We start from the raw sequence: 26,581 nt of genomic DNA on the forward strand, positions 1-26,581 counted from the left end.
AACAAACGCTTTAAATTACAATGACGAAAATTGTGAAATATCGCAAGAAGGCAAAAATTAATTTGCGACCGAGTTGACAAGCTGCTGAAAAAATTCGATAAAATTCGATAAATTTCCAATACTAACGTTTCGTCTTCGAATTAAAATTCTTAAGCCTCGGTGGACTCGGTCGCTGACTCAGCGGCTCGCTCATCGAAAATTCGCGAGAAACAGTCAACGGCGAGGTTGCTCGACCGATTTCGATTCTCGACCGGTCCCAGACTCGAATACGCCTCGCTTACGAATTCAACGGCTGTCTTTTCGGGTCACTCCAGATGCTTCGCCCACTCCATCTCCTTCTCCTTTTCTCCCACCTAGCCTAGATGTATCGTTATATCCTTGTCGCGAACCATGTTTCACGAAATTCTAAGGAAACTGGAGAAAGAGAGAGAGAGAAGTAGAGTTATCGTAATCTGCTTTCCGAACGTATCGCAATGTCGACGGCATAAAGTAATCGTTCCTTCAATTTCCAGTCACGTCACGCTGTTCGCGAAAAGTGTCCACCTCGGACATAGCCGTGGCTGTTGAAACAATTTTGAGAGTTTCTCGACCCACGACGCATCTTGGATTTTTGATTGCGGTCCTTGATGATTTCGAATCGAACGTATTTGCTCGAGCAAAGACAAATTGGAAATTTAAAAATTAAATACATTTTAGTACGTTAATTGTATAAACACGAGACATCTAGTGGCAATCGCTGCAATTATTCGTATATATTAAAGTATTAGAATTAAAAAAATTTGAAAAATGTGTGTGTGTGTTAATTTTATATCCTTTCTACATTAATCCAACATCAATGTATAACCGACTCTTACTAATCTACTTTTCTTATCCATCGAAAGGAAAATCGTTCCTTTCAAACTTGGAGTACTCGTTAGAGTCGTATAACAATTGGCAACTTCTACTATAACGAACCTGTTGCATCCTTGCAGGCGTCAAATCAGTCGTACCGATGCCGGATCGTTCCTAACTTACCGATTAAACCAAACTTAACCTCCGATGAACGAAGACGAGCGTATAAATATATAACGTGTATACAATGAAAATAGACACGATACAAGTGAATCCAACCGACAAATCGATTTCTCGACGGAAGAATACATGTTTGATAAGCGTGTGAAACAGGGAAAGGAAATTTTGTCGGTTCGTACCGTGAATGCGATACCATCTATACCGTCCTGGCGGGCATGTCGCGAATTTCATCTGTTTTTTCGACTGCGGAACGTGTCACGTGAGTACGTACGAGGAAAATGGCGTCCAAGAAAGAGAGAGAGAAAGAGAATGGAAGAAAGGAAGCGATTCGTGCAAGATTTACGACGTTTGAGAAACGAATCGGCGACTGTAGGATAAACAGTGATGGGAAAAGCGGGGAGGGAGGTGGAAATTCGAGGAGTTTACCGGTTGGATCGGTGACATAGCCCTCTTTCACCTTTTCTTCGGACAATCCACCATTAATTTTTAAAACTCTGCTCAAAATTGCGTCTAGCCGTTCCCGTTAGACGTTTCCCTACCTTTTCTCTCTGGTTCTCTTTTCCACTCTCGTTGCTTTTTCAGTTTTTCTTTTACCCCTTTCTTTTTTCTTTTTTTTTCGATTCGTTCCAAAATCTTTCCAATTAATTTATCCAATTACTTTTCCGTTATAAGATGTTCGACTCTCCCCCCTATTCGTTTAATACACCGTTACTCTCACCCTTTTCCGGATTCGTCAACGATCTACGATAAGACCCTCGATTGTCCACAATCACGATCGAAAGAGCGATCGCAGAGTTCGAAAACGAGGACTTTGGTCGGCTTAAGGGGCCCGGAAAACTTCGTCAGAGATAAGAGAATCACGGATCTACTAAAAGACCGAGCTCTTCTTCCCTTGAGCTTGAAATTGCGGACAACGGCACTTGATTCTTTCCCTTCGCTTACCTTCCAACAAGAAGAATAAAAAATTATTCCACAAATATCGTTAAAGAAAATATATATATTGTTTCCCCTTTAAACCGTATTTCATCGATTTCGAAAAAGAAAAATACGCCAGACAATCCACACCAGCGACGATCCAGCTTGCAAATACTCCTATCAATCGCGTCCCGACCACTTCTCAACCTCCATAATTCCATCCCCCTTGGGGTCGGGATCGGTTAATTTTTAAGCAAGGAATCGCAGGGAGAGGGAGAGTCCGCTCATTTTTCGTTTCAAGCTCGATCTCACGACGACGGGTATCGATCGACGAGCGGTATCGATCGACGTGTAGAATTGGAACGGTTGTGGGGAGGGGAGGGGGGAGGGGAGCCTCGGCGACGACGAGCCGACTGCTTGCTCTTCAGACGCGAGAGAATTATTTTCCAAGAATCGGACGCGAATCATTAGGGATCGACCTCGGCGGGATTCGATCGTCCCCTCCCCTCCTCCTCGCCCCTCGCCCAGAGTTGGCGTACTCTTTCCACGAAATCCACGGCGCGCTGTTTCACCGCGGCCGGTAAAATCGGTTTGGTAAACTCTCGATATCGGTTTACAGACAATTAGTCGCGGTAATCTCCGATTAACTCTCGATCGAACTCTCGAGGGGGGGGGGGAGGGGGAGGGATGAAGTTTCCACGCTTTCGTCTTCTCTTCAATTCCTTCGTCCGGTTTCTTGGGACCTGGCGAGGATAAAGGCGAGCGCAGAAAAATGCAAATTTTTAATTCGCAGCTTCGGTTCGAAATGAAAAATATCGATTTAACGAAATCTTACGGAGCTTGTCGCTTTCTGGAGTCGTAAAATAATCGAATTGTGATTGTAATTGTGAAGAAAACGTGCTCGGTGCTAAAGTTTACCTTCTTTATTGGCTTTCTCTCGACGAGATCCCATTTTTAATAAAATATACATGATTTTAATATAGAAATTCTTCGAATTACGCTGCGATCACAGCGTCGTCGAGTATTTTATTTTCCAACGACGAGGATTATTCCCCTTTATAATGACGACGGTTTCGACATTTGTCCAGGCATTTTTCATCCAACCATCGTCGCCGCGGATTACAAGCTGTTCCATTCAAAAACAGGACTCCAAGCATCGTTTTATTCCCCCTTTCTTCCAATTTTTTCCACTTTTGAGAAACGCGTCCAACTCCGCTTTGTCGATTTATCTCTGTTTAACATGGATTAACACGGGACTCGTTTCCGAATTTTCGAAACTCGTCAAGCTTAAACTCGTCCACTTCTTTCGAAAAACACACGCAAGAAGAGATGTAAGAGGACAACAATATTATACTATACTATGCTATATATAATTATACATATAATACTAAACTGAATCACGATGGGGCAAAGACTAACAAAGAAATTCCTATTCCAAGGGATTAGAATGATCGAATCTTCTTCTTTGTTAAAAATCGGATGTCTAATACCTTCGAGTCGTGGAATAAAATTAGAGATATTGGATGGAGGTCTGTTGGAGGAGGGGGAGGGATGAAAAGATTGCTCTGATACAGCTGATTCGCCTGGTTGGACTTTTATCAGGGGCACGTAGATTACACCGCAGAATTTACCGATAGCGCCAACGGTCCACCCATATAAAATACCACCCATATCTCTGGAGAAAAAAGAAGAAGAAGGAGAAAAGAGTCTCCTTTTATCGCGTATCGCGCCACGTATCTCATAATTAGATCCGTTATCACCCTGTTATCTCGATTAAACAACCAGAAGGGTGGAATAGGAAGGAGATTTGGACGAGGGGGTATCGAAGTCGAGAATGGATTTACGGTGTAGGATCCTTGGCTAGGTCCTTCGATTGTTCTCTCTCTCGCGCTCGATTCCAGCCGAGGATTATCTCGGCTCTGTAACCCTTTCGAGCATTGGCAACCGGTTAGGATTACAAAGGCGCTCGATAAGCGTTCCGCCACCCACGCGTTTAAATAAAAGAGGAAAAAATTCGCTCCTCTCCTTTTTTTTTTTTAAGTTTTGGTTGAACCAACTACTACGATTTCTCTGAATTTCTTAAAATAATTTCACGATTAAAAATGGAACTTTTGTGTTTTAATAATATTTATCAAAGTCTGTGTATCTTTTAATAAATTAAGTAAATTAATCAACAAGATGCATCCTCTTGGGGCAAGCATAAAATGTCTTTCTTATTTTATTGAGAGCAAATCTTAAAATTCTAATAACATTCACTGTATGTATTATTTTTCATCGATTTCTTAACGAATAATTATTCAATAACTCAGCTTGAACTAATATTTTAATAAAAACGCCTTCTCATTTATTCTATTCGATCTCTTAATTAATAGAGATAATTTCGTTGATCAAAAATTAAACTCATCTCCGAATTGAATTAATTTCGTTGCACGAAGCATAATAAATATATTGTTCCAAGTGGTGTTTGAGAGCCACTGTTGAAGGTGTATTTTTAATTACGCGGGGCGGAGAGTCGCTTGCCATGCGCGCCGTTTCGAATTGTAATCTTCGATCCTCTACTTTTTTAATTATTTAGACGGGTTATCGAGATACGCTCGACCAACGCGTCTAATCCTCTTCAAAATTACTCTCGAAACGTATCTGCGCGATGATTATCATCGCGAGAAAAATTACACTCTGTTCAACTTGAACGACCTCTACAATATATGCTTCATTCGCATTTGGCCACATATCCAGTCTCGATCGATCGTTATAGTCGAAAGAATTAATTGATTCCAACGAATATCGATATTTGTGTGTGTGTTAAAAAAAGCATCGTCTCAAACTGTTCTATGCACTAAGAATAGCCTCTTAACGATTCTCCTAAAAACGAAACAACGCTGTTTCAGGTGGCGCCACGAGCGGCGAAGTAGCTCGAACTCAGAAGTTGCGGTCGTATGGAAAAAAGGGGGAAGGAACTTACTCGCACGCCTAATAGCTTCTGTTGCGCCAAGCGTGTGGACGACCACTCTTACCGACTAATCGTACACTCCAAATTCTACCGAGGAAACAGCTGCTCGATATCCCTTTGCACTTTGTATTTAAGAAGGAATTTTTTTTCATGTTAAGTTTTAGTAGAAAAAAATTTGAAAAATACGTAAATTTTATCCGCATCTCAATTCCTTGATCGGTGAAAAGATAATATATATCTTTTATTTGTTTATATATTATTTTTATTTTATATACGCACATACATGACAAGAGTCCCTAGAACGTAATACTGATGTACGTATAGTAATAAAACGTGGGACAGAGACGTACGAGTGTAAAAGGTTAAGGTCACATCGAAAACAAAAACAATTTCCATGCTCGCACTGTATAAGAGATAAATTCTACTGTAGCAATTTTTTTTTCTTACAAATATCTTTTAACAACAACACGTCGAAAAGTGGATTTTCGAAATATAATTATCGAGACGCGAAGGAAGCGAAACACGATCGACAAAAGCGAGCATCAATGAAGAAGAAAAGGAAAAAAAAACACGAGAGAAAGAGAGAGAGAGGGCGATCGAAAAACCTGGCGGTGGTTCGAGGGACATTCGTCAAGCTGGGCGGTGGGCAAGGATGGCCTAGCAGGAGGAGAGGGGGTGGGAGGTACACGTATTCGGCGCGTACTTGTACACGGCTGCCTTTCAACGGGCGCCTCTCTCTCCCAGGTTTGAAATATGGGAGTCGGCGGGACAAAGCGACCCTCTCCCAAGGGAGGGCCCTGATAACCCTCGAAAGTGAATGTAGTCTGAAGCAAAACACGGTTGGCTCCACAACCATTGAGATATAATGTCCACCGTTTCTATACTTTATGCGCGGAATATGTCCGAATATGAACGTGCCGCGACTACTTACGTCAACACCCGAACGCCATCTCTCTGTCGATGCCGTGATCATCGGAGAAGATGGCGGCCGAAAGAAAAGTTGATTGGCCAATGAGTTCTCAGTAAAATTATTACAACACGTGACTTCTGGCACTTGTAGAGCGAGCGTGGAGTGGAAGAAGAAGAAAGAAAGTATGCCTCCTGGATATTGAATAATAATAGAAATCTAATAAAGGTGTTCTGTGAATTTTTGGGGCGATTTATTCGATTTTTGGAAAATATAACTTTGAATTTGATACGTCGAACGGAGAGTTTTCGTTATTCACGTTGTACACGTTGAAATGGGGAATTAATGGCCATCGAAGGAGTGGACGATATGGAAATGATCGGTGGGATATCGGTAATGATGGTCGAATGTTAGCTCCCCTCTAAGAACGGGCGGCATAATTTGGTTTATGGCTCGTGGTCGTCAGGTGGCTCGGGAATATGCGAATATAGGTTATGTAAATTACGCCAAGTTCTTCGATTTACAATCATCGAAAGAAACTTTCCAATTTCTAATTGATCTCTGTTAACTCTGTTACACCAGACAACAGGGAGAAATAATTCCAAACCTCAAATTCTTCGAAAACTCCATTATTCTCCTCAGGAAGCGTAATTAAGATGTACAAAGAGAGACAATTCTAATTATTCTTCGAAGATTCAATTACATAGAAAGCGAAGAAAATGATTCTAACCTCAAAATCAATTTTCTCTAATACTTCTGTCTTCTATTTATTACGACGGAGAGAAATAATTCCAACGTCGAATCGAAAATTTCACTTTATTTCTCCAGGAAACTCTCGTGCCTAGAAAACGTTTGATTATCGGCCAGATCGAATAATTCTTGCGTTTTCAGCAAAATTACAATCACGGATGTACGGGAACGCGGTTACAGCGATACAATAAATAGCCGGTTCTCCTCGCAGAAAATCATCGTTCCGTTTATCTATGTTTGTTCACGCACTGCAAACTGGCGATCCTCCTCTCTTCCCTTCCCTCCCCTTCGCTTTAGTTTCAGGCAATTTATGCGCGATCGACGGCCGATTATTCGCCCGTTACAAGAAATTTTTCGCCCCTTTTTTTTCCAATTCGTCCTTACAAATTCGTTCAACGGCGTTCACTTCGATAATCGTTTCGATTTCTCTCGTATCAGTTATCATTCGTGACCATATCTGGAATTTTATTTGTTTATTTTTCTTTTTCAAATATTTATACGATAATATTCGATATTTAGCCGAATATAAAATATTTGCAAAGAAATTGCAATTGTGCCCTATGTATCGCGGAATATAAAATGGAATTATTCAAATTTCACTCCTCGCGCAGTAAACCTCGAAATTTCAAATATTTCAAACGCGTGCCGATATGGAATATTATTAATGCGAAATATATTTTCGAACTTGGGATATATATATATATATATATATCGAGATATTTTGAAAAAAATAAAAAATCAACTCGAATAAGAATTAAATCAAATAAACGAGAGATTTGATTTTTCTAAAACCAATAATCAAATAATTCAGAAAAAAAAAAAAACTACTTTAACAACTTCTGATAGTTTCGAAATATCGAAAGACAAAGGAATATTTCTCTTTCAAAAAACAAAAAAAAAAAAAATAATAATTCATATAACGCCCGACGGTTATACACACGTATCCCCACCCACGGATTCAAATGAAATAAATTTACGGGCGCCAAGATGAAAAGGATGGGTCGGTTTCGAAAAAAAAATTCGCGAGTTTCATTAATCTGATGTATAAACAGAAAGAGGAGGGGAGAGAGGGAGATACATTGATAAACGACTTGCGGGGAACAGGTTATATTTATTTTCTAGCGATTATTGTCTACGTACGTGGCCGCGTTTGCATATAGATTAGACGATTAACGAGTGAACCCGTCGATAACTTCATCGTTTTCATTCGTTAACGGGGCGGACGTAATGTCGGAAAAAATGACGCGGGGAACACGAGGATGAAATGGACGGACCGGCAGGCACCCGGCTTTAATTTGTCGCCTTCGATAAATTGTTCGATTCCGTTCGAAAACCGTCCGGAGAGAAATATCGCGTACGCATTTTAATTTCGAGAGAACACAGAAACACAGATTTCAAGGAGAAAATTTTATCAAAAAATATTATCATTTGATTTGATATTCCGAGGAATTTGGAATTTGAGCTTCTTGGCTCGAGAAGAGAGGAGAGTTTCTTTTAGTTCGTGTCAAAAAGATGACGAGAAAAGAGGAAGGAAAAAGAATACATAACGCTGCAAGTTGGCAACAAGCTTAGTTGTGATAGCTGGACGACAGATACATACGTTTCCGTAGGCGTGGAAAAGGACGAAACTCGAGCTTGGAAATCACGCAGCTCGTCATAGAGGACGATTTGGGGGGAATGGAAGTTCGTACACGGTTCAAATTACAAATATATCTCTGGTGTATTCTGCGTTTCGATTTTACGTTTGAAAATTCTCTATTTCTCTTTTTTTTTTTAAGATGAGTATAAATATAAATATGGAAATTTACTTATTATTTTATTTCGTACGAAATTGCGTACGAGGCGTGACCGCGAACTGTCACAGGTTAACTCGCGGGCCAGCACAAAACGAAACAGTAATATCAGATTCGATCCGTGCAGTATCTACTCCGCTTTAATCAACTCTGCCCGGCACACAACTCAATATCCCTACCCTATTATCGCTTCAATTTATATTTTACGCGTTAGACCTGACCGCAGCCAAACATTCCTCCGCTATCGATTATAGCGATCGAATTTTCGACTAAGTTCACGTTTCAACCGCGGCCACACCGTTGACAAACAAACCCAGGCATTCACGCGATTCGATTCGTGTATACGCGCGCACACAACACACAGTCGTAAAAATCTTGCATAATTCTGGAACGAAATTCGATTAATCCGAAAATACCGATTTCGAACGAACGTTCGATTGGAACGTAAAACAATTTTTCCCGTCAGAAAGTCGAAGGAACGAGATCGAAACGTTCCGTTATTTTTCTCACTCGCGAGAATGAAGGCGTTTGGCGATAACTTCAAGTTGAACTCACTCTCTCGAAGCGACATCTAACCTAACTTAACCTAGAAAGAAGACTGCCCTATATACATTACACTCTGACTCACCGTTAGATTCTAGATCGATATTTGCACAGTTGGGCAAAATTTAAACGTGCAGGATGCGCACGTGAAACAACGAAAACGCTAATTTAACAAAAAAAATTGCTATGATAGTCTGACTCATTATTAGACTACGTGTATACGCAAAACGTTCAAAATAAGGCTTCGTTCCTTCGATTACACGTAACAATTAGATTTTATGATTCACTCGAAAAAGAATTATGATCAGTTTCGGAAAAAGCACGTTACGTTACGTAAACGCAGATACACCAGCGTGGAATCAGACTTCGCAGCAAGTTTGAACGGATTGCTCATTCTCGGACAGTCTTCCGCACGGACGCCCCATAACGACGATGGTCCTTCCAAGTTTAATGAGAGATGATCAAATTGCGCTCCACGCGGCTGCGGCCGTGGGGATCGATCCCTTTCCCTCTCCAACCTCTCCTTCGTTCCATTCGCTCGTCCCTCGCAACTTTGCGTTTCGAATCGTTGAAGACTGCTTCGTCCCTAAATCTTTTTTTTTTTTCTTTCGTTTCGTTCTACACACTTGGATCGTGGAATTATTTTTTAACTTCGATAACAATCGTGACCACCTCTTTTTCGATTTTGAATGCTGTAGATTAGATTAGAATAGATTAAATGGGGAAAATTGGTGAATTTTTTTTAGGTTAGGTTGAGTTGCTCTTTTGCGAAATAATGAATCTCCTTGTTCGATTTCGATCACTCGTGGATTAGGTTAGGGAAAATTGACGAATTTTTGACTTAAATTTAAGATGCAGTTTTGAAAAATAGAGAAATAGAATGATGAATCCTCAATTATTTTTTACAATCCGTATTAATTCATGAAGTGTAATTAATCAATCGAAAATTTATGTACGATTCACGATTTATTTTCTTGGATCGATATTGGATCGATCTTGGATAGATTTTCCAGGAGAACAAAATTGAGAACAAAATTTCCTAAATCCTTTAAGTATATTTGCGAAATTAATCGACGTATACGTCAGATATATCCTCATTTTAATAATCTATAGCGTGCAATGCATAATGAATTAATCAGTCAAACATCATTCACTCAATTTAAAGAAACTAATTGTAAATAATCTCAAATCAGAAAATCTTACATCAACAACAATAATAAATTAGAATAAAATGAATAGCGATCAGAAGAAGGAATCTGAAACGCGGGTGTTGCGTCGAGAAAGAGAGAGAAAAAAAAGAGAGGGGATAAAAACGGAATGGAAGAAAACGAACGGCAACGGGGCAGAAAAAAAAAAGAGGGATCGAAACGAATCGTGTCCGAAACGCGCGTTTTTCTGCCTCGATCGAACGTTTTTCCCTCCCCTCCCCTCGTTCGTAATCGGACAACGACGTCGATCAAATTCGTATTAAACCGTGCAACTTGACGGAGCGGGATGGAAAACGTAATCAGCCGTGTCGAAACGTTGGAAAGGACTCGCGTCGAATCGATTCTCCCCTAGCGTTGGTGACACTGTGTTCACCCTTGCTCGCGAAATTCGAATCTGTGCCGTTTTCGTTGCTCGCCCGTGAACCGATCCACTCGACGGATCGATGCCCACCAACCATGCAAGAAACCGGTCAAAAATTGTAAATATTTCCCTCTCTCGATCATCCTTGTAACGGGTGATATTTTTTTATTTTTATTTTTATTCATTTATTTTTTTTTCTTTCTTTCTTTCTTTCTTTCCCTCCTTCTTTCCACGTCAATTTTTTTCGCGAAAAACTGTAACTGTTTGTAATGGGTATATCGTTGATTTTTCATCGGGGGGGAGGGGGAAGGAGAGTTTTGCAACGTGATACGTTTTTGAAACGTATTTAAAAAAAAAAAAAAAAAAAAATAGACGTTCCAATGGCGAAACGAATTTTAATCGATTGTAACAGGTGTAACGCATTTACAAAATATTGATTCGATTTCCCTCCCTTACCTGTCCCCCTCTTTTTTTTAAATAAACGTTCGACGACAGGAAATTAAATATTCGTCGGTCTGGAAAATCTGAATTTTTTCGCATTTATATTTATATATATATATATATATCGGGGAGGTTGTTATCGGAACGGATTAATAATACAAAATCGTGTAGAACGACACGATCGATTTAATCGCTCTTAACGCCGATGTCTCTCTTGTCTCGCGTTGTTCAAACATTTACCAATGTATTTCAAGGGTTAAAGAAGTATCAAGAACCCGCTAACTGCATTAGTACCCTCGAAACTCGAGGGGTCTCCTCTTTCCTCCTTCTTTTTTTTTTTCCCCCCCTCTCTTCCTCTTCTTCTTCTTCCTTTTGCACGTCAACCCTCCCTTCAAAATTAGATTTAACCCCGCCGCTGCCACCCTTTGCCGTATCTTCTCCCATGCCTCGTCGGGTCCGGGATAAATTGATTAACCCCTCCTAGGGGTGATCACCGATCCCATCTGGCAACCCTTTACACGGATTAAACATTTCCGCAAACCTACTACCCCGCTTCTTTGGATCAACCAAAAAACTCTCGATGATCCCCTGTTTTTTTTTTTTTTTTTTTTTCCTTTTAAGAAAATTACAAATAAATCGAACTTTCAATTTTTGTTCAACCGTATTTACGTATAGACTTACGATCGAGCAAAATTTGTTTCTTCTTCCAACATTTCGTCTTTCCTTTTTCCACACACACTTCTTTCGCTATTATACTTGGAGATATTTGTGCACATAAAACGACCACACTTCTCAGCTGTTTGTCCGTTACTCGTTCCGTCCTTGTTTATTTATCTCGTTTCAGCTTTTCTCGCTCGGATTATTTCTTCGTTATCGCGTTCTCGAGCTCGACTCGGAAATTTCTTCGAAAACGTTCCAAGTTGTTTACCCGTTCGACCTAGGACGGCACACGCTTCGATAATAACATTTAGCAGTGCAAAATATTTTATGTTTTGTAATTAATATTTTATTTTGCATTTCCGTTTCCCGTTCGAAGATTTTTGACGGGGAAACTCTTGGAGAATAAATGAAAAATTCGAGAGACTAGGAGAGGAAGGATCGAACGGAGTTTTTTTTTTTTTTTTATAATGAAACTTTACTCGTTCACTCGTTACCATTGCTCCTCTAATTTCCGTCATTATTATTCTCCGATTTCGGCCATTATCGCCTTCCCATTGGCCATTAGTGCCACCATTACCATCTGCAGTTTCGAGCAACGATACTCACGTCGTGAAAATAATTGACGAAAAGAGGAGAGGAGAGGAAAGAAGTCGAATCCCGAACGAATTTTTATTTTTACTTCGATTCATCGCGAATATAAAAAGGATCAAAAAGGAAATATTCGACGCTGGTGGATTCCGGATATCCTTGATGCATTATTCGCGATTTTCTCTTTCGAATTTTCTCGCTCGACAAATCCCAGAGACACGTGGCTCTCGCTTCGATCTGACAGGAGATCCTCCCGTAATTGGAGCCCGGAAATGAACGTCCACCAGGACAACGATCCTAAGAATTTAATTAATAATCCACCATGATCGAACGAAAGTTCAAACTCTTCCACTGACCGCAGATATCGCTTCCTTCCGCTTTTTTTGCCACTTACTCTTCAATCGTTCGACGAATTTTTCGTAAAAGAAGAAATCTTGATAAAATAACGTAGGAGTGGAATTTATTTATCTTTATTATTATTATTATTATTATTATTATTATCGATGATCCTTTTCATCCTTCTCTTACCAAGATCTTTTAAAATTCACGTATTATTAAACGTTAAAAGTATCTCTGATCCTCGAGGACATCCATATCTCGAATGATTAACGACGTTGGGGAAACGTTCCTTCACCCTCCATACTTCATTCTTCCCTAACTTTGTCCGACTCTTTCTTCCTCCTCTTTGCTCCCAACTTCTTTTCAACACATTTTAACATCAACGTGAAAATCAAAATAAGTAAAACGAGAAAAACAAGTAACAAGGATTAAACGATCCTTCTTATATCTGGAACGAAAGTTTTAATCTTTTCGATAGATAATTCGATCTATCGAGCGAGAAGAAGAATGGATAAAATAAGATGAGGATGGAAAAGAGGAGGAGGAAGAATTTGATCGTAATTTAATAAAAAAGTTTTTTTGTTATTTTAATAGTTTAATGAATCTATATAATCGACGAAATTCTTGAATATATGAAGAGGAAAAAAATTGCAAAATCAACTGATATGAGATTCAACATCTGTTCCTGGTCTCGGATAAGAAAAATTTTTTAATAATAACAATAACGAAATCTAATATTACTTATTCGTGGAAATATATCTGGAGATCCTAATATAATAATCAATTTTTCAAATCAGCCAATTAGAAATGGTGTAACTTTAAAATTATTAAAAATGTCCGGTTTACAATTGTACAACAATAATTAAACTCATCGATGATGATCTAATATTCCCTATGATATCATATCTTTACGATTGATAGTCGACACACAAATCATTTTATAAATTTACAAATTTTTTTTCCAAAAATTCTTCTCCCTTTATTTTTCACCGATTTCGATTGCATTTTTTTAAGTCTAACACACACACACACACACACACACACACACACACACACACACACACACACACACACACACACACACACACACACACACACACACACACACACACACACACACACACACACACACACACACACACACACACACACACAAAGAAAAAAAAACAAAATATATCTCCGCATTCGAAACTCTCTCCAAGTTGGAAATCGCAAAATTTTTTTGGAAATCGGAAAAATCGGCGATACGATCGATGATGAGGGATCGATATCCGCGTAACCGCGATACACGCGTTCCGTATGTCGCATCGAGGGGGGGGGGGATCCCGCATCGCGAACGTAGCCATAAACCACGCGCGCGCCACTTGTAATACGGCGGCCGTGTAAATTAATCGGGGATAATGCGAGTGACGTGGCCGCCAACTGTATCGCGCCACGATTACGTCATTACGCGCCTCGGTTATTACGATATTTCCAACGATCCCATATCGCCCAATGACACCGTTAATAAATACGTACGTACCGATCCGACGGGCGAATTCGCTTTCCGAACGATGACTCCTGTCAATTTCGTCAAAACTGTTGTTGCTTCGTTTTTTTTCTTCGTATATTTCTTTCGAGTTAGTTTTTCCAAGGATTCGAATGATGTTGTTCAATGATAAATAATAAAAAACGAGTCAATAATCGCGTGCATGCGTTTTTCGAATGACGACGAAAAATTGTTGGTGTTTTCTTTTCTAAAAAAAGTTAATTCGATTTCATCGTTCGACTCGTTCTAATGACAATAAGGAAAATTTTTAAAACAAGCGTGTCTATATTAAATATATGCAAATAGATAAGATATCGTGATATTAATACGAGTACGGTAACAATCACGCGAAAAAAATTTATTCAACGTTTATTCAATGCTCTTCACCAAATATCCGTGTTCCATTTAAAAGATACGATTATCGTACGAGTAGCTAATCACAACACAGAAAGAAGTATCATCAAGTATCGCCATCAGAGAAGATCGAAAGGAAAGAAATAATTACGAATAAATAAACGATTCGTCCAATTTAATATCTTTACCTCAAATATCGAATGTCTCGTCCCGTTTAAAATACGTACAAATGCTTCTAGTTAGCTTTTACCACCCAAGAGAGCGCTCTTCCTCTCGTTTCTTTCCTCGTCTGAGAAGTCACGGATCCTTGGTGAACATCTTTAACGAAAAGAAACACGCTTCTCAATCGCGACTTAAACGCGGTTTCTTTCAACGAATCGACGACCGCGATAACGAAGGATCGGGATTCTTTTCGTTTCGATTAAAAGAAAAGAACCGTTGGAAAAACAACGGAGAGTCGAACGGTCTGCCGAAATTTCGCCCGCCCCTCGGATTCTTGATCGCTTGTTTCGCGGCGATCCTGGACGGGGATTGGGAAGAAGCGATTGGGCAAAGAACGAGTGGTTGGCGAAAAAGTGGGGCAGAGCGTGTGTGGAGGGGGAAAGGAGAAAACGTCGTTCGAGCCTTCGTTTATCTATGACGCGTTCCGTTCCGATTGTTCCGTGTAATTTGCTTTGTCTCTCTCTCTCTCTCTCTTGATCTCTCGATTTTCAACGCAAGAACGACCTTGGAACACTTTGATCTCTCGCATGTGAAATTCATTATATTCCCTCCTCCCCCTCACCTCTCTTTTTTTCCACGTGCCCGTGGATGGAAACGTGGAGTGGAAACGATTTTCAAGCGATGATATTATTATTATTCTTCTTCTGAAAGCTTTCGTCGATCCTTTTTTTTCTTCTTCTTCTATTTCTCGACAATAACAACACGCGTGTTTATTAACCGTGCCGACGCGATTACACGCATTTGAATTTTAATTACGGACAAATTACGGTATTTCTCTCTCTTCTCTCCAATATTTCATTAGATGTGAAATTTTATTCGTTCTTATATGCGTAACCAATTCTGCGGATCGATCTTTCGTTCGTTAATTTCTCGTTGCGAAATTATTGAATATATAGAAGTATACGAAATAAATAAAATTGAGCGAAAAAAGAAAAGAAAGAAAAAGAAAAATGAATTTTGACGGACGGCTCGGGGAAATACGCATCAAGAAAAATATTGCAAATATTGTACGAGTACGGTGCGCGAATGCTCGTTGCATTTTTTAACAGGCGGCGGATCGCAGTTTCTTTCTTTCGCAACGCGAAATGCGAATGAATTATTTAACCGATATCTCTCGATGGAATTAAAAATTCCAGGAAATGTTCCAGGAGGCATCGATCATATGGGATTTTAATGTATAATTATGAATAATTATCGATGAATTATTCACCGTAATAAATAATTAAAAGGGGGTGATGGGATGGAAACGAGAATGGTTTCGAAAACTTTGTAAATTATGAAAGGAAAAGAAAGAAAGAAAGAAAGGAACGCGTATCGATTCTCTTTATTAAATTTTAATCAAACTAAAGTATTTATTTATTTAACCGATATCATTAATATTAATTTTATATCTTATCAATATTAATATTATCGATATTAATTAAAATTAATTTCATCCGCATTTCTCATTGCGAATACATATTGATTAAAATTTTCGAATCTAATCGAAACGTAACTCGGCTCAGAAAAATTCTTACGCGTCTCGGTCAAATTTTCGTCGATTTTCCTCTTTCGTCTTTCTTCGCCTCTGAACCGCGCTGACCGTAATACGAGCATCCTCCGATTTAAAAATAGCTCGTTATTCATTCTCGCATCGCGTATTCGCCTTCAAACGCCAACAAACTAATGAATACGAGGAATCTCCATGATAAACGACTTTTCGCACCTACGCGTTCCGACTACGCGATCATCGTTCGAGTCAAACGATAAAAGTCACACCTTTCTACAGGTAGATTTAAAAAACGTTATTTGTATTATTAAACCGTGAAATTCGTCGTTTCTCGTTCGCTCGGTTCGAAAAACAATGTATTTTCGAAATTGTAATCCGATCGAGATTCCCAATCGACGTGTTCCACTTTTATAAAACTCGGCGAAGAAACTCTTCGAACGCCGCGATTCCGGCTTCTCCAGCGTCGAATGTTTTACGAGCGATGATTGGCGAAATATCTGGCCAATAGAATTACCTCGATTCAGAAACGAAGCGTCCAATCATCGTCGTCGCAGGTTGTAGTTCTATTTAAAAATAAGACTTGAACCGTTTCGAGCGATAAACGCACTTTTGATCTTTCTTTTTGAAGATGCGTCTAACTCTGTTTCCACTTTGCCTCTCGATTCGTCTTTTAATCATGGATTTTATGGAGCCTCGAGATTTTCAAGATTCGAAAATTAACTTAATATTTATTATGTAAATTCGTTCACTTCCCAAAAAACAAAAATTAAACTGATACGAAAGAAAACTTGTTACACGAGGGAAGTATATAAGAGAACAATGTCAAAATATAGGTTAAGTTTACAACAATCGATTTTCATTTATTCGAAAATTGACAACTTCGCGTGCCAACAACGAAATCGTTTCACATTCGTTCGATGCTGCGAAAAAAAGAAAAAAGATCTCGCTATCTTAAATTTAAATTTGTTTCGAATATACTTTTGCGCACTTTTTATCTATCATACGTTGCAACATCGCAACGTAGAAGCCATCGTAACGTCGAACGCTGAAAATTCGATAATCCCGTATTAAACGATCATAATCGAAATGAAACGAATAGATAACAGGGTTGAACAGGGATTCCAATAAGCCGTGATAACATTATCGCCGTCATCTCCTTCTCGCGTTTCACTCAATAATTCAATTGCCGTTAATTGAGTTAGTTAAAAAAAAAAAAAAAAATCAAGAAACAAAACAGAAAAAGAAAGAAAGAAAGTAAAAAAAAAAAGAATGTATAAAAAAAATGCGAGAAAATTGGACACTGGAGAGAAATTGTATCGTACGAAAGTATATACACATACGATATATATAGAACTTTCAAGGCAAGGATAAACCGCGTATTTTATATTGCACCGTCAACGTAATTTCCAACGACAACTGTTGTGGAAATGGAAGCAGGAGGAGAAGAGGTGGAAGAAGCAGAGAGGGAGGGCGATTAAAGAGGAAAAAGGAGAAGTCGAGTAGTACGGGATGGAGAACAGGGAAAGTGAGTGAGTATCTTGGCGTTGGAGAGAGAGAGAGAGAGAGAAAGAAAGAGAAAAGGAAACAGGAGTCCAAGGAGTGAAAGAGAGGAATATAAAGGTAAATAATACGGGTAGAGGATGGAGAATTGTAACGGTTCGAGAAACGAGCGATGTTAATGCTAGGTAGGAAATAAAAGCATACGTACGGGGAAAATGGACAAAGGTAACTAGAGGAGAGAAAGAAAGATGAAGACAGTTTTACGTTTCGCGAGTTTTACATTACTTTTCGAAATCATCCTTTTCGATTCGATCGATGAACGAATTCTCGCGGAAAGTAAGAACAAGATTAACGGCCCGACTGGAGAGAATTTAATGAAACGCAAACGATATAAACAATCCTCCCTCGTAATAAAAAGCGTCCCGTTTCCCGGAACGCGGAATGTAATTTTTCACAAATAGGGCATAGGTGAAAAAAAAAAAAAAAAAAAAAAAGAAAAATGAAAAAGGCGAAGGAAAAAGAGGGAGCGAAAATTGAGTTGAAATTATCGAGGGTGAGAGCGCGAATGAACGAAAATGTACTACGTGCATCGTCGTACGGAATGAAGTGCTGGGAGGGGGGAGGGGGAGGGAGGAAAGCAGTTTTCATGGCGAAGTGGCATAAACGAGAATGCAAATATTGGGGATAAACGCGCGAAAACGTTGAACGGCCGCCAACACCGACTCGTTCCACTCGTCATTTTTGTCCTCCCCCCCTCCTCCTCTTTCTATTCCATCATTTTTCCTTTTATGTAAATACGCGCGCACGTACTTACCACACACACACACACACACACACACACACACACACACACACACACACACACACACACGCACACGCACACGCACACGCACACGCACGCACACACACACACACACACACACACACACACACACACACACACACACACACACACACACACACACACACAGAGAGAGAGAGAGAGAGAGAGAGAGAGAGAGAGAGAGAGAGAGACTGCTCGCGCGCGCGCGCGCAACATTCGTTAATTCGCGAACAGAGAGGTGTCGCGTCGATGGGAAAATAATAATAAAAGATAAAAATTATTCGGGATCGTTATCGTTGGGAAGAGGGCGGAGATACGAAAGCCTCGTAATTTCGATCGCGAGTCGGCGATCGTTCGATAAACACGCGGCGCGTATCCCCGAAACGGGGGGGAGAGGGTGGGGTTGGAAACGCAATCAGAAGCTCGAATTCGACGCGACAAAATTGCACCCCTTAAACGGATTACGCGATTCCGCACAATTATCCAGCGCGTCGCGTTGCTCGACCGAAAAAACGCAGCGCCTCTGATAAATGACGAGGGGGTGGTGAATTTCGGGGAAACAGGGAAAGAGGGGAGGGGGAGGGGGGAGGAGGACAATATTTAGGCGGACAGATATTGCGAATAAACGTTGATTATTTTCCCCGTCCCGATTGCAAATCTTTCTTTATCCTTTTTTTTTTTTTTTTTACATATATAAATTTTTTACATATATAAATTCAAATTCCTTTAAAATTTCATACGGAATTTTTTCTTTCCTCTTCGATTCGTCGTTAAATATTTATCCAACGAAAGTTTGTTCAAGAGCCTCGCTTCTTTGAATGGACGCGCATTCGAACACGATATCATCAGAGAAAAATATCTAATTTTCAACAAAGTTATTTTATCTTCGAGGAACGCTATCAACATCCGCGAGGAAAAATTAACTTTCTATTTTTTTAATAAATTTTAAACGCTTAACAGTCTTACCGAGCCATGAATGATCAACATTGATTTAAATTTTGGCTAAATCTAGGGTAGGAGCGAGATAAAAAGAGAGAAGGAGGAGAGGGAGATGTTTTGTCGGTGCCGCGAAGTAATTCCTTCGAAAAGATCGTAATGAAACGCCAGACCGCTATCTTTCTTTCTCCGTTGGTAGGCGGGCTTATCGACCCGCAGGAAGAGCGTGCCAGATAATTTCAAGTGGGGCCTACACACAGACCGGCCTGTAAACTGGACAAATGACTTTATCAGGCGAGGCGAGTCGCTGGAGTCGGTTTCTTCATTTGCATCAGAATATAGTGGCCGTTATAAATAAATCCTTGATTTTCCTCGATAATCGAGACGCGGCCGATTAACAGAGAACGCCTTTACGAGCAATTCTTTCCCTCCTTGTAAATTTAAAATCGAGAAAAACTGTCTTTCTCCTTCGTGTTCCAATCGCCTTTCCATTACTCGCGTATTGTATATAGAGATTTTTACTTCCACGAGTCTCGATACGACTTCTCAAATTTTTCTACTCGAGTTTCCACGCTTCTCTCCCCACCCCCTGGAGGAACTACGACTCTCAACTTTATCAACAAGCGACGCTATTCCTTTCAATTCTTCGAACGTTTCTCAACTTTTCTCGAGGTTCTCCAATCGTCACCTAATTTTCACGTTTAAAATTTTCTTTTTAAAAATTGTCCTTACTTTTCCTTCGTTTTTCTCCTTTTTTCCATAAGCGCAATTTTCGTTCGATTTATATCGAGCACAAATTCGAAAATACGAGAGTCGATTATATTTACACAGATATGACGGTTTCCTCGAGATCAAAGAACAAATAACGACGAATAATCGACGACTCGAGCGCCGAAGCAAAGTCGGCGGACGAGCGCGGTACGCTACTACTGAAATGGCTTCGATTGTGAAAGGAGAATAGGTTGGGCATTAACGCGGTGAAAAAGTAGCTTAAAGTCAAAGATCTCGAATTAAAATGCTCGAATAACATTTATTCGCTTTTTTAAGTATAATCATTTGATGCTACAATTATTATTATATTTCGAATGTTTTCAACTATTAAATTTTTCTCACGATCCAAAAATGTGTTTGTTATACGTGTCGCGTGATTATAGATTGCGCGTATAAAAGCAGAATGGGCGTTAAAAAGTGACTTAAAAAGTTAGAAATCTCTAGATTAAAGTTACTTCGAGTATTCGTTTCGAATATTAAAATGCTCGAATTTATAACATTTATAACCGTTTGGCGGTAAAATTATTTGCGATTATTATATTCGAACGACAAATTGTCGAAGTAACTTTATTCGTTAACTTCAACTATTAAATTTTCCCCATCGCCGAATAGGTGACATCGCATTATCCCCACCGCCACTTATAATACGACGTCACGTGACAGAATGTGACGCTTGGCTTTGGCGAAATACCTCTACTTATACGATACAGCGACACTGATGTCACGTGACGCTTCGTTTTGACGCGCTCTGCCTAATGTAGCAGTGACATTGGATAACGCGACGACTGGGTAATTCTCGTCCCGCGGAAATTCGTTTCATTCGAGCCACTTTTAACGGATGATGATCGTTTCTGCGAGCGAGGATATCGATTTCGAAAGGAAGAAAATGATCTCGTCTTAATATTACAAAATTCATTCTCAAATCTGTAATTGTTTCGACGTAACCATTAAAATTTCAAACCCTCTTTTTAAACGAAATATAGGCAGAGAATTAATCTGATCGGTCACATCTTATTGAATTTCAATTTTAACAGTCGCTATTTATAAAATAGTGATTTGTCAATGATCTTTTATATACTTTTGGTAGTAAAAACTTTCTACTTTATTTGATTCGCAAAATTAATTTTCTTCACAGCATGCGGTTTATTCAGATTTCGTAATTAATAAGAACGTAAAATCATGAAACATTCGATACTCGGACCGATTGAAAAAGTTGTCGAGCGCGAATAATCGAGTCTCTTTCTCCCTTTTTTTCTCACCTCGCTCTTCCATAATTTTCCAAACTCTTCTTATTTTTTCCTTTTTTCCCCCCTCCTCGAATTCGCCCATTCCATTCAAATTCCCGATTCTTCCGCAACGCTAACCCCCGCAATCCCTCCGCCAATTTCTCCCTTTTCATCGTGATAAATTGCGGCCAATAAATCCGTGTCCCATTATGCCGCGTATTAGTTTGGCTCGCCCGATAAATTAACATAAGAATGGACGTCGAATGGAGTCCGAACGATACCCGCGTCGCGAAAATATTCCACCGTCGGAGGAGGAACGCGTTTCGACCCTCGCGAAAGCGAAAACTGCAGATATCCTGCCGTGCTCTGCTTCTCCAATTTTCCCAACCAGTCGAACGGATGAATTATCGAAGAATCGCGATTATAAAATTTTTTTACGAACAATGGACTATGGCGGTGAAAAAGAAAAAAAAAAATGTCGAATTCCTCCGTTGAATAATGATTAAACGGAGAACTTTGTTACTCGTTTTTTTTTTTTCCAACGCAACTATTCATTCGCGTTTTCATCCGATTTTCCATCTACGCTTTTTCGCAACGCTCCATTATTCGGCCACTCTTTTGTGCTCTCTGCAATTTTGTTAATGTTTCCAATTTTGTTAATTAATTCGATCGAGTCGTTCACTCGAATCACCGCAATTTTTTCCGATATTTTCGGAAAATAAGACGCTTCGTCCAAGTTGACTCGATCGTAATCTTCGTAGTCGCAAGGCAGAGGGGATTCGGTTTCTTTTTCTAGGAACTATGTAACGGTAAAAGAAGGGGAAGTGTGCTCGTAAAACGTATCATTTTCGACTCGCGCATACTCCTGACAATCCTCGAAACACGCCCGATTATCTCTTTTGAGTCGTGGCAACACTGCTCGCCCGAGAGCAGTTTTCAACTGTCTCTTATTGTCGAATTACTTATTTTACCAACTTTGGTAATATTCTCTCGAGAGATTTTCTCGAAATTTTTCCATTTCTGGAAAACGAAACCGCACCGGAGTGATCTGTGTCGACCGAAAGTTAGGCGCGTCTGTCGGCTCGTGAGTGAAGTTAAACTAGGAGGGGAGGGGGAGGGGAGGAAACGAATATTTTCTATCCTGTACCGAACCGTTCTATTTTCCCCCAGAGAAAGAGGAATTTAATTTCGCGAAGAACGATATCAAAGCGGAGAGAACTGTCCCTCCAAGCAGGGCCGCGATAGATTTAAACGAGAGCGTTCGTTACGTCGTGGAGAGTGGAATGAAATAATCCACGTCGTCACGCAAATCTCGTTTCCAACCTTCTGGCTCACGATTCAAAAAGTAATCCCATAAACTTCCAGCTCCCGAAAATCCGCCAACAGAAATATAACCAGATAACTCCGGATCGATTTCACCTTTCCCAGAGAATATCGATCTATTTCGTCCATCTTTCGCCTCGAATCCCCGTATTCCTCGTTGTTTCGCGTCTCGAGTCACGGCCTTCGATATATGATTCTCGTGATTCGAATATATATGGATCGACGATTCCTTCTGATATACATTATTGTTTTCACCCTCGTATTTTTCTATCTCCCTCTTTTCGCGACCCGTTTCGCGAATTTTTTCGAAATTTCTTTCGGGATTCGAGTCACGTTCAAGTGCACTTAACCCGTTTGCATCGTGGAGAAGAGCGAGGGCGAAGTTTAGAGTGGAAACGCCAAGTTTAAACACTGTTTTTCTACCATTTTTTCTTTTTTCTAAGTGCGTACATCATCTTATACAGTGTCCTCCCAATTTCTCGAACCACAATAAACAAAAAAGGTCGGTCACGCCGCGTCGAGCCAAGTATTGTTTACATTTGGTTCGAACGAAGTATCATGAGTCTCACTTGTTGTTGCAGGACAAGCGGTTAATAGAATGTTATATAAATGTCTTTAAAATGTCTTAATTGCGTCGAAAAGAAGTTTGTTTCCATTTTTCAATCCATCGACGAATTAATTTGGGGGCTACGTGTAGCAGCGTGATATCTCGTTTCAACAACAGAAACGAGTATCCCGAGTGTCTCGTCACTGCGACGTTGCCGTTCATTGGTGGAAAGAAGCGTGGCGCGACAACACAGGGAGGGGGGCAAGAGTGGAAAGAGAGCTACATTCGTGCGTAAAAATTATTTTCATCTTCGCGAAGTTTCGAAACAGTGTGTCTAGTTTATTCGCGTACAATTGAAAAGTTACACGATTAACCCAAGCATTTTACATCGTATCGATACGTTGGAATTCTCTGGATTTCGTGCCTATACGTCGAGGTTTGAATACGAATACCACTCGAATCCCCACGAGACTTCTTTCCACCGGTAAACGATACTTCGTGATGTTTTTCGTAAGAGTAATACGATTGGAATAAAGCTGTTTTCGACGTCATCCGTTTCTTGATAATTAATTATTAATATGTCTACATATTCTGCGTTTAAATGTAAATATAATACTCTTGCGAAGAGACAGAGTTCTGTTTTTTATAATTAATTACGATATCAAGAAGTATATGAGTGAAAAGAAGTTTACGTTTCCATTTCAAAGTTACGAATGCAAGCTTGACGAAGCGAATTCGTTTGGGGAAAGCGAATTTATACTCTTTGAATTTCATCTTCGACCATTTCGAATAATAAACGTGGTTAAAAAGAAGCGGATTTCGTATAATACCATCGTCTTATTGTTGCAACATACGACGAACTCGCGTGTTGATTTAGGTTTCGTATTTTTGTTACGATACTTTTTCTTATAAAGCATTTGCGCACCTACGTTCGCACAATATTTTCTTTTCTTACTTTTACCCATGGAATGTTATACCGTTCGATCATGATATCGATTGTTTGCACGAAACGTTTTCTACGCGATATCATCTCTTAGTAGGAAAACAATTTATTCGTTACGATACCCACTAATAAAAATATTAAGAAAGAAAAGGAAAATCAATTCGTAACAAGACGTGGAATCTTTTTACCACGAGGAAAAGAATTTAATTCTCGTTTTTCATAGATCTTCCATCTAGACGAGCGTCCAGGCTGCGTTGCCAGATCTTATTAATTCCATTTGTTAATTTCGTTGCGAGTTATGTTTATCAAACCTCTGTTCTACTAATTCATACAGCTTCGTTCATTTTTAATCCATCAGGTGAAAGTTTCTGGCTGAAAAAGTCACTCATTCCCCCCTTTTAAAGGGTTAAACGGCAGTGTTGCTTTCGATCGTTAAGAGTTCGGAGGACAGTTAAGAAATACTGCGGCCGTGCGATAGTGCATTATTCAACGAGGTTCGAGCTATAAAATGGCGAAATATCGATCGGGATGCTAATATCTCGTACAAGAGGCACAGTTTCGAGGATAATTTTCCCAGGAATATGGAACTTTTCGTTTTAACATCTTATCAATTAATCCGTAATTTAATTACGGATTCGGTCGAATTTATTCATTAATTTTTTTGAGGGGGAATAATTCGTTGGCCTTGGAATCTCGTCGAGATTATTATATACTGGTTCATCCTTGCCATGTTACGTTGCGCGATGGTAATTATACTGCGTTTTTCTACGAATCTTTATTTTTCTTCGAAAATTGCGCTCGTGATATAAATTGTGCTCGCGTTATCGTAACGATCTTTTAATCAAGCTGAATAAAGGAATGATGTACGAATCGTGCTTATTACACTATCGTCGAATCTGCTGAAAAAGGAAATTGTTCTCGTTTTCAAGACCCTCTGTTCTTCTACTCTTCGTTGCTTTTTTCTACGAATAATCACATTTTTCAAAAATGAAACTAAATTTTTTTAAAATCTCCTGTCTTCCTATTCTTTCTTGCATCCTTTTTCTGTATCCAGATGAATAATCATCAGGACGTTCCAAGTCTAAGATTTTGCTAAAAACAGCAATCTTTCCGTTTCTCAAAAAATAAATAGCCAAATTAATACAATCATACTAAAAATTCTGCTCCTCTCTTTTCTTCTTTCTTGCATCCTTTTCCTAGAAAACAAAGATCTAGCGAATTTTCCAGAGAATGAAAATTTCTCCTTCCTATCCGACGAAGTAAGATGTATCGAGCGAAAGATTCCTTCAAAACTAACAACTTTGAACAATTCGATCATTTTCAAAAAAGGAACGAGATCCAATGAATAAGATGGAATTCTCCTATATCCCTTATATATACACATATATACAAAATCGCAAAGGATTAAAAGTAAAAAATCTTCTTGCCACATCCTCCCACACTTTTCAATCTCCCTCTCGACTTTCTTTGCGAGAACCCACCCACCCATCCGCCTTCCTTTCTCCCAAGGAGGATTTCCGTTAATTCGAAGCCAAATTGCCAAGGATGCAAAGAAACAAATTGCACTTCAAGAATCCTCCTCTGTGCCCTTCATCCTCCACTAAGTTCCACCGGTTAACCCGTTCGGTCCCCGAGCATCAAAAGGAGACGAGGAGGAGGAGGCGACCACGATCCTTCCTCCCTCCCTCTATTTATTTCTCTTTCCTTTCCTTTTTTTTTTTTTTTTTTTTAAATTACGACCGTAGTCGAGGCTCGGCTTTCGAGAGTTCAAGAAGTTGAGAGCCAGAGGCAGATTGGTTAAGATACTTCTCCTCGATATGGGGGAATGGAAAGGCCAAAAGGGGGGGGGAGGGGGATTAAAGATCGTTACGCGAATTAGCGTTGTTTTTCGTGACGAAAAGGACGGATCTCGATTCGAGGATAAGAGAAAAGGAGAGAAATATACGCTTCTTCGTCGATGATGATATCTGGAGGAATCTACGAGGAGCAAGAATTTTGAAATTTGAAATTGTAAAATTGTCCATTTTCATCTCACCCCATAGATTTTTTTCCATCGTCATGATAAATATATCGAGTGTTATATCTTCGATTTTAATTCCATCCACTCGGATAAAAACGAGAAACGCGTGGTTTTCGAAAGAAGAAATCGCGTTCGAAACGAATCAGATAAGGCGGATCCATTAGTCTTCGATATCGAAAGTTTTTCCTCGGATTCCAGGTGGGAATAATATCGATCCCTTTTGTTTCGCTACCTCCTCCCCCTCCTCCTTGCTTCTTCTCCTCGTTTTTTGAGTTTTCTTTCTGTCTTAAAATTAATAATCGACGACACTTTAATACACGTTCATCGTGGTGGATGTCGAGAAGAAATTCGTTTCAGGGAATCGGTTCGACGATTGTTATTGTTTTCGTTTTTTCGAGACTTTTGTAGATAAAAGGTAATCGTAATTTATAAT

General features: G+C 39.6%; 1 protein-coding gene across 7 annotated transcripts in view; it reads right to left on the reverse strand.

Moving 5' to 3' along the window:
- Positions 1-26,581, reverse strand: part of PH4alphaEFB (prolyl 4-hydroxylase subunit alpha-1) — a 292,581-nt gene that overhangs the window by 106,943 nt on the left and 159,057 nt on the right. The gene's annotated exons all lie outside the window — the stretch shown is intronic.

Source organism: Apis florea, unplaced genomic scaffold (assembly GCF_048593485.1).
Source record: "Apis florea isolate Af1SG1 unplaced genomic scaffold, ASM4859348v1 contig_2350_pilon, whole genome shotgun sequence".
Classification (NCBI taxonomy): Eukaryota; Metazoa; Arthropoda; class Insecta; order Hymenoptera; family Apidae; genus Apis; species Apis florea.